This window comes from Triticum dicoccoides, chromosome 1B (assembly GCF_002162155.2).
Source record: "Triticum dicoccoides isolate Atlit2015 ecotype Zavitan chromosome 1B, WEW_v2.0, whole genome shotgun sequence".
Lineage (NCBI taxonomy): Eukaryota > Viridiplantae > Streptophyta > Magnoliopsida > Poales > Poaceae > Triticum > Triticum dicoccoides.
In genome coordinates, this window is record NC_041381.1 from 627,439,779 (window position 1) to 627,448,830 (window position 9,052).

The following is a 9,052-nucleotide window of genomic DNA, read 5'->3' on the forward strand; positions in this document are numbered from 1 at the left end:
GCTTCCGCTATCCACTCCTGTTTAGAAAGAAGTTGGTCATAAGGCGAATCATCGAAAGGCAAACAAACGGTATGTCCGGACTTGGAACTACTTACTTGAGTATCCAGGCGATTGCAGCTTAGGCCAGCATCCTCGGTCAATTCCGGACGCGCCTCTTGTGATCCAAAGAATAATTTGTACATCTCCAGGGGTGTCATACCCATGAAGTGTTGAAGAATCCATGGGCCCTCCGGATTGAACTCTCACAGCCGGAGAGGGCGGCGTTTGCAGGGCGGGAGACGCCTAATCAGCATAACCTGCATTACCACCACCATATCAACCTCCCTCGTTTGGAGATCTTGAATCTGGCCCTGCAGTAGGGGCACGTCCTTTGACGGCCCCCAGTTGAGCCCTTGGTTGATCCACGACATCAACCGTCATGGAGGTCCTGGTCGGAATAAGGGCGGCGGCTTTTGTCTGCGGCCCCTCGGAACGGTAATATAGAACCACTCTTGCTGCCACGGGCCGAGCTCCTCTTGGAAGGAGCCAGCGGGCCACGGGGCATCGGCCCTCCTACTTATGGCCGCCCCGCCGCACTCCTCTTGACGCCCCCCGATCATCTTCGGCGCCACATTGAAGATCTTCAGCCACAGGCCGAAGTGAGGGGTGACGCGGAGGAAGGCTTCGCAGACGACAATAAATGCGGAAATATGGAGGATGGACTCCGGAGCCAAATCGTGGAATTCCAACCCATAGTAAAACATGAGCCCTCTCACAAAAGGATCCATCGGGAAGCCTAAACCCCGACGGAGGTGGGATACAAAAACGACATACTCGTCGGGCTCGGGGGTGGGGATGGCCTGCCCTTCGGCAGGCAACCTGTGCTAAATCTCATAAGCCAGGTACTTGGCCTCCCGCAGCTTTAGCACATCCTCCTCCGTGACGGAGGAGGGCATCCACCGGCCCTGGAGGTCGGAACCGGACATCGTTGAAGGTCCGAAGCGCTCGAATCTGGAGCTCTAGGTGCTGAAACTTGGAGCGGGGAGAGGATTCGATGGAGGATTGAAGAAAAGAAACGAGCCTTGGTCCCGTTATAAAGAGGGAGAATACCGAGAGCCGTCTCTGTGACCGTTTGGGACTCGCCTTCGATAGAGGGGGCGTGGCGACGGGCGCGGTTGGGTTACCCATGTCCGTATTGATGAGAATCCCGGATTAAGGGGGAACACGATCTCTGCTTCGACAAGACGTGCCAAGGAAACCGCTTCGCTAAATGCGCTGAGGTGGTAGAGTAAAAAACGATTCAAGTAATGGCTTGGTAGTGGCGTGATCTCATGCCGCAAAAAACTTCAGCAGATTGAACTTGTGTATATATTATTCTCTCTACGGTGGAATGTGGAATTTATTTTGCAGAGCCGGACACTATCCTGGTGTTCACAATCTTCTATCATTCGGAGGAGGAACCCGCCTTGCAATGCCAAGCAATATACGCGCCGGACTTATCGTCATTGAAGCCTGGTTCAGGGGCTACTGAGGGAGTCCCACATTAGGGGGTGTCCGGATAGCCGGACTACCATCATCGGCCGAACTATCATCGGCCGGACTATCATCATCATCGACCAGACTCCAAGACTATGAAGATACAAGATTGAAGACTTCGTCCCGTGTCCAGATGGGACTTTCCTTGGCGTGGAAGGCAAGCTTGGCGATACGGATACGTAGATCTCCTACTATTGTAACCGACTCTATGTAACCCTAGCCCTCTCCGGTGTCTATATAAACCGGATGGCTCTAGTCCGTAGAACAACAACAACCATTACAATCATACCATAGGCTAGCTTCTAGGGTTTAGCCTCCTTGATCTCGTGGTAGATCCACTCTTGTAAACATCCACAATATCAATATCAGTCAAGCAGGACGTAGGGTTTTACCTCCATCAAGAGGGCTCGAACCTGGGTAAAACATCGTGTCCCTTGTCTCCTGTTACCATCCGCCTAGACGCACAGTTCGGGACCCCCTACCCGAGATCCGCCGGTTTTGACACCGACAGGTGGCTTATCATTGTGGGAGCCAGTAAGACATTGCCGGTGCCTGGAAACGGGATAAGGCGAAGACATGCACGCCGACGAAACTTACCCAGGTTTGGGGCTCTCCGTGGAGATAACACCCCTAGTCCTGCTCTGCGGGGTCTCCACATGATCACTAGATCGAGATAAGTAGCTACAAGAGGCTCCTTGAGCTGTTCGGCTAGAGGAAGAAGAAGGGAAAGGCTAGCTCTCCTCTTCTCTCTATGTGGTGTCTAAAACTCTAAGAGATCCACCCTTTGCATGGGTGCCCTGGGGGGTTTATATAGGCTTACCCCCTAGGGGTACAATGGCAATCCGGCTAGATGCGGGTCCAGGCCGTTAGTATCTGTAGCCACCGGCTTCTCCACCGGCAGCTGGGGCCCGCCGGTTGGTGGGACCCGCCGGTTGTCGGCCTTTTGGCCGACAGGCTGAGCCCACCGCCTGGGGGTCTTGTCGGCTGCTGGTTACTGTTGCCTTGCTCCTGGTGATGATGGCTTTGTCAGGGTAAACATGGCTACAGTGCCGCCGCCTGGCGGGCTTTCACTATAGCCTTACCCCATCTTATCTGTTTAATGGCGCACAAACTCCCAAGGTGGGGGTGAGCCAACTATCGGGATCCGGCTTCTCCTCCAGGCTGACTGGCAGAGCTTGGCCGCCTTCTGGTATCTCTCTGGCAATAGGGGCCTGCCGCCTGCAGGCCGTACTGACAGCTTGTAGTGGGTGATGTCATGGTCAACATGGCAATAGTGCCGCACCGGACGGGGAGTGGGCGCCCCATACGGCACACTGTGGCCACACTTGCTCCGAGATTCGGGGGTGGCAGGCTTCATTATAGCCACACCCCGTCTTATCGCCATTATGTGGGCGCAGACTTTGAGGGTGTGAGTCGGGCCGCCTGCTAGGAGCAGGCTCTTTGATGGCCGACTACTAGGAGTCGGCCCTTGTTGAGAGGGCTTGCAGAGCCTTGCCGCCTTCAGGAAGCCGGCCGGTTGGACAGCCGGCGAGGAGAAGGCGGCCCTGCATCTTGGATGTTTGAGGGCGCCGTCGGCCCAATATTTTTCAAAGAGCCCGGGGGAGCTGGTTAGGCTACCCGTGGACATTTACTCCGACAGTAGTCCCTGAAGCTGGCCGGGCTTCACGGCTAAAAGGGGGACGAGAAGCCAGGGCAACTTCCTATCCCGAAGAGCCGGCAGCTAGGAGCCGACCTTGATCAGACACCCTGTCTGGAAAGATTTGGAGTCCGAAGGTGGGAACCAGCTGGCGCATGCGCCGGGTAAGCTAAGTGACTTTCGTCACTCAAGTAGTGAGTTTGAGAGTGACTGTTAGGGCGGGCCGGCCGCTTGCCGTCCGCGTGCCACGTTGCACCCTTCATCTGGTTCAGCCTGCTAGCCCACGCGCGTGACGAGACGTCGCTGTAGGCCTAGGCCCGCCACCACTGTGCCTCGGCCCACGCGCGGATCCTTTGTGGCCGAGGCAGACAGTTTGCCTTCCAGTTGTAGTTGCCACGCGCTTTTAAGGTGCAATAATCGTGGGTCATGGGGGAGCGGGCACAGTTAATGTAAGTGCATCTAGTGCCACCCCTAGTTGGTTTTGGAGTATTGACGACAAAGTTGGTTGAGGGACTAATGCGTTTGTGAGAATTGTAGGATAACGTAGGTAGTGTCCCTCATTGATTCGGTTTACCTACCGGAGATGACCCCTAAAAATGTATGAAGACATTGAAGACAATGGTGGTATGAGAAGATATTCATATTGAAGACTATGACATGAGAAGACATTGCGTGAAGACTATGGAGCGCGAAGACTGTGTGGCTTTGTTGTTTCCTTTCTTCTTTGTTGAGTCATAGGAACCACCGTACTATTAAGTGGGGTCCAAGTGAACTAAGTCAGAGTGACTGAAGTGATGCTCAACCCAAATCCTATGTCTTCGAGCGAAGACAATGAGAGCAAATCTTATCCAGAGCTGGATGAGTCAGCTTTACTTGTAGCCCAAGTAAAGTTGCCGTGTGTGTTTGAAATCTGACCGTTGGAACACATGTCAGTTCCTTAGTGACCCAGGGTCATTTCGGACAAATCAGGTTGGGTTGCCTAGTGGCTATAAATAGCCCACCCCTACACCATAAATTGGTGGCTGCTCAGAGTTAGTATACGGATTTTGTCGTTTGAGAGCAACCCACCTCGAAGCATTTGAGAGAGAGAAATCCTTGCGAGGACAAAGCCCAAACACCCAGAGCCAAAGAGTGTTAGGCATCACTGAAGTCTTTCTGTCTGTGTGACCTGACGAATTATTACACTTGAGGACTGTGTATCCTCCAGTCGGTTAGGCGTCGCGTTCTGAGCATCCAAGAGTCATTGTGGATTGCCGGGTGAACGAAGTCTATGAAGGTTTGGAAGTCTACCTTGAAGACTTACCAGAGTGGTTGGGCGAGGACTAAGTGTCCTTAGCTCAAGGGGAATAAGGTGAAGACACGGTCTTCTGAGTTGAATCTCAGCCTCCCTAACCAGACGTACAGTTGCCACAACAACTGGAACTGGTCCAACAAATCCTGTGTCTTCAACAAGTGACTGGTTCTATCTCTTCCCTCCTTTATATTGAGTTTGTCTTCGTGAAGTCATTGCTTAGCTGTCTTATCTGATTGACTTCATTGCTTGACTACTATTGGTGATTGGCTTAGTAGTATCTTCCATCCTGATCCTACTACCTAGCTACTATTAGTCTTCATACGTTAACGCTATTGCATACTTGACTATGGCTAGCTTGTTGTAGTCTATCTTCCGCTGCATATCAATTAGGTCATTTCTATTGTTTGTCTTCGAAACTTCCACGTTTTGAAGACTTTGATAAAAATCGCCTATTCACCCCCCTCTAGTCGATAACTAGCACTTTCAATTGGTATTAGAGCAAGGTACTCTCTTATTCTGTGTGATTCGGTTTAACCACCTGGAGTTTAGCTATGTCGACTGCAGGGATAATCAAAGTCTCCGCTGCTTGCCCCGTGTTCGATGGAACAGAATATTCCTACTGGAAGAATAAGATGCGCATGCATCTTGAAGCCATTGATGTCGACCTCTGGTATGTCGTCAAGAATGGCGTTCCCAAAACTGGTGAAGGTGTCACCCCTACTGATGTCAAGAAGTTCATTCAACTGGACTCGACTGCAAAGAACATCATCTGTGGTCATCTGACCAAAGGACAGTATGGCCGTGTGAGTGCTCTGGAAACATCAAAGCTAGTCTGGGACTGGCTGTCCAAGGTCACTGGAGGCGTATCTACACAGAGAGACCAAAGAATCAGTGTTCTTCGCAATCTCTTCAATCGCTTCAAGAGAAACGACAATGAAAATGTCCAGCTCACGTTTGATCGCCTCACCGACATCACAAATGAGCTTCAGGCTCTCGGCGCCACTGAGATCACCAAGCATGAAATTGTCAAGACACTACTAAGATCACTTGACACCTCTTTTGACACCCTTGCCCTCATGATACAAGAATGTCGTGACTTCAAGACACTCGATCCGTCTGATATACTTGAGAGGCTCAACACACATGAGTTCCAACTTTCTGAGAAAAGAGATATCTATGGCCCCAACTATGGCCAAACTCATGCTTTGAAGGCAAAAGTTGTTTCCTCATCTAAAGAAGAAGAATCTGACTATGGTTCTGACGATCCTGAAGACATTGGAAGGGAGCTTGCTATGCTTGTGAAGAAGTTCTAGAAATTCACCAAGAAGAAGGGCTTCAGAAAGTCTTCACTATCCAGTTCAAGAAATGATGAAGCGTCCACTCAAGACAACAAGAAGAGAACATGTCACAAGTGTAAGAAGCCTGGGCACTACATCTCTGAGTGCCCTCAGTGGGACAACGAGAAGAAGAAGAAGAAGAGCAAGGAATATGACTCCGATGACAAGAAGAAGAAGAAATCTTCGAAGTCTTCTTCCAAGTCCTCATCAAGGTCTTCATCTCACAAGAAGAGCTCATCTGGCAAGGCTCATGCTTTTGTTGGAAAGGAAATGGATTCAGAGGAGGAGTCTTCTTCTGAGGAGGTAGAGGTGGAATCTGAAGCTGAGTCCGACTCTGGCGTTGCAAGTCTGGCTCTAGCCATAGCCTACGTCGCAAAGTCCATCTTCAACACTGAAGACAATGACTCCCACACCAACGCTGATGATAACAAGGACGATCCTGCTCCCACCTACTACTTCATGGCACGCGGTGCCAAGGTAAAATCTCGCGATGCTTACTTTCAAACATCAAGTGAAGGTGACTCTGATTGTGAATCTAAACCCAGCTACAAAACACTTGCTAAAATTGCTACTGAACAACAAAGGGCTATGGAACATACTCAAAAATTGTTAGACAAAAGCGATGACCTGTTGACGAGGAAATGACATGTTCACAGTCCTTAGTTGAAGACATAAAAAATCTTCATGCTAAGTATCAAGAACTTGAAAGTCTTCATGAGACGCTCTCAACCACTTATGAAAAGCTCTCCTATGATTATCTTCAAAGGAAGCAAGAGCTTGAGAAACTGAAAGCGACTCATAAAGATCTTCAAAAAGAGAATGAGTCATTTCGCGCTCAACATATCAGTCCCGCTCAGGATGAATTTGAACCACCATGCTTAAAATGCATTGAGCGTGATAACGCTGCCTCTGTTGCTGAATGTTCCACTGCTGCTACTGTTGCTCTGTCTTCAACTACTGATGTGGTAACTAACCCCTCTTCTGAGGATACCACTACTATTGCTGATGAAAATGCTAGGTTGAAGACATTGCTTGAAACAGGGATGTATAAAAGTCTGAAAGGGCATCAGACACTTTGTGATGTCCTCACAAAGCAGATTCTGAATAGAAACCCTAGGAAAGAGGGTGTTGGGTTCGAGAGGAAAATGAATGCTGATGGTTCCTACTGGAAGCCTGAGCAGTATCCCAAAACCACATGGGTTGCTGCAAAGGAACCTTCAGTGGATCCATCCACTTTATCTGGCTTTACCTGTGCTAATCCTATTATCATTGATGAATCCTTTGATGCAAACTATAAACTGTTCAAAAATCAGAATGGTGAAGTGTTTGCCAGGTATATTGGTACTAACTGCAGGAATGGACCGCCAATGAAGAAGATCTGGGTTCCTAAAAGCTGTCTTGAGAATCTTCCAGTGAATGTCATCATGACACCACCAGGGAAGTAGACAAACTCCAGACCAAAGGCATCATATGGTCCAACGGCTACTTACGAACACATGACTCAATTGAGTCACCCTAACGCCAATGTTTTGCAGGGAAATCATACTCAGACTCATGAATATGAGCGTGTGTCTTCAAACCGCTATGTTCATAGAACTAAGAACTTTTCTGCTTATTCACAGAGTATCATTCATCTCCTGCAAGGCTATTTGCTAGGGCTTCAAAGCCGAAATTCTCAGATGCTGCACTTAGACTCATTGCTTATAAGCCACCCCTGAAAATGTGGGTGGTGAAGAAGAATTAACTCTTTTTGCAGAATGTGGTCTCCAGCCAGCAATCAATGGCGTCCAATATAATTGCTGGGGACCTAAAACATAAAGGGACGCATGATAAAATGACTCATATGTATTCCACATATGAATCGCTTACCTGTCATACTGTGTGCGAACCTTCATCTATGCTGTGATAATCCAAGTGTGCATCTACTGCTTATGCTTCACAACATACCTTGTGAAGCCTATCCTCCTAACTGCACTGTAGGGCATGTCACCAAAAGCTTCAGAATGGATTATTGATAGCGGATGCACTAATCATATGACTGGTGATCAAAGTCTTCTCATGGATTCAACCTTACATCCATCCGAGAAGAGTCAAATCACATTTGCTGACACTGGTAAAGGCAAGGTATTGGGTCTAGGTAGAGTTGCAATCTCAAAGGATCAACACATGGACAAAGTGATGCTTGTTGAATCCCTTGGATTCAACTTAATGTCTGTCTCAATGCTTTGTGACTTAAACATGATTGTGATATTTGGAAAATATCGTTGCCTTGTACTAATGGAATCTGACAAATCTCTAGTCTTTGAAGGGTATAGGAAATGTGATCTATACATGGTAGATTTCTCAACAGGTCCACAGCTTGCCGTATGTCTTCTTGCAAAAGCTTCAGAATGCTGGCTCTGGCATCGAAGGCTGGGGCACGCTGGCATGAGGAACTTGCACACTCTCGTCAAGAAGAAGCATGTCATAGGCATCGAAGGTGTCAAGTTCAAGAAAGATCATTTGTGTGGTGCTTGTGAAGCAGGAAAGATGACAAGGGCAAAGCACCCCTCGAAGACAATCATGACAACGTCTCAACCCTTCGAGCTGCTACACATGGACTTATTTGGACCTACTCACTACTCCAGCCTCACAACAACGGCGTGTCTCTATGGCTTCTTCATTGTTGATGACTACTCAAGATATACATGGGTGCACATAATTCTCTACAAGACTGAAGTACAAGATGTCTTCAGACGATTCGCCAATCGAGCTATGAACAATTATGGCGTCAAGATCAAGCGTATCAGAAGTGATAACGGCACTGAATTCAAGAACACCGGGCTTGATCTTTATCTGGATACAATGGGAATCACTCATGAAATTTCTGCTCCATACACACCTCAGCAAAACGGCATTGTTGAGCGCAAGAACAGAACCCTCATCGAGATGGCTCGAACAATGCTCGACGAGTACAAGACACCAAGAAAGTTCTGGCCTGAAGCCATTGATACAGCTTGTCATATCATCAACCGTGTCTACATCCATAAGCTTCTGGGCAAAACATCCTATGAGCTCCTTACTGGCAAGAAGCCAAATGTCAGTTACTTCAGAGTCTTTGGTGCTAGGTGCTGGATCAAGGATCCCCATCACCAGTCAAAATTTGAACCCAAAGCTCACGAAGGCTTCATGCTTGGCCATGGAAAGGATTCACACTCTTACAGAGTCTTCAACCTTTTCCACTACAAAATCGTTGAAACAGTGGATGTGCGATTTGATGAAACCAATGGT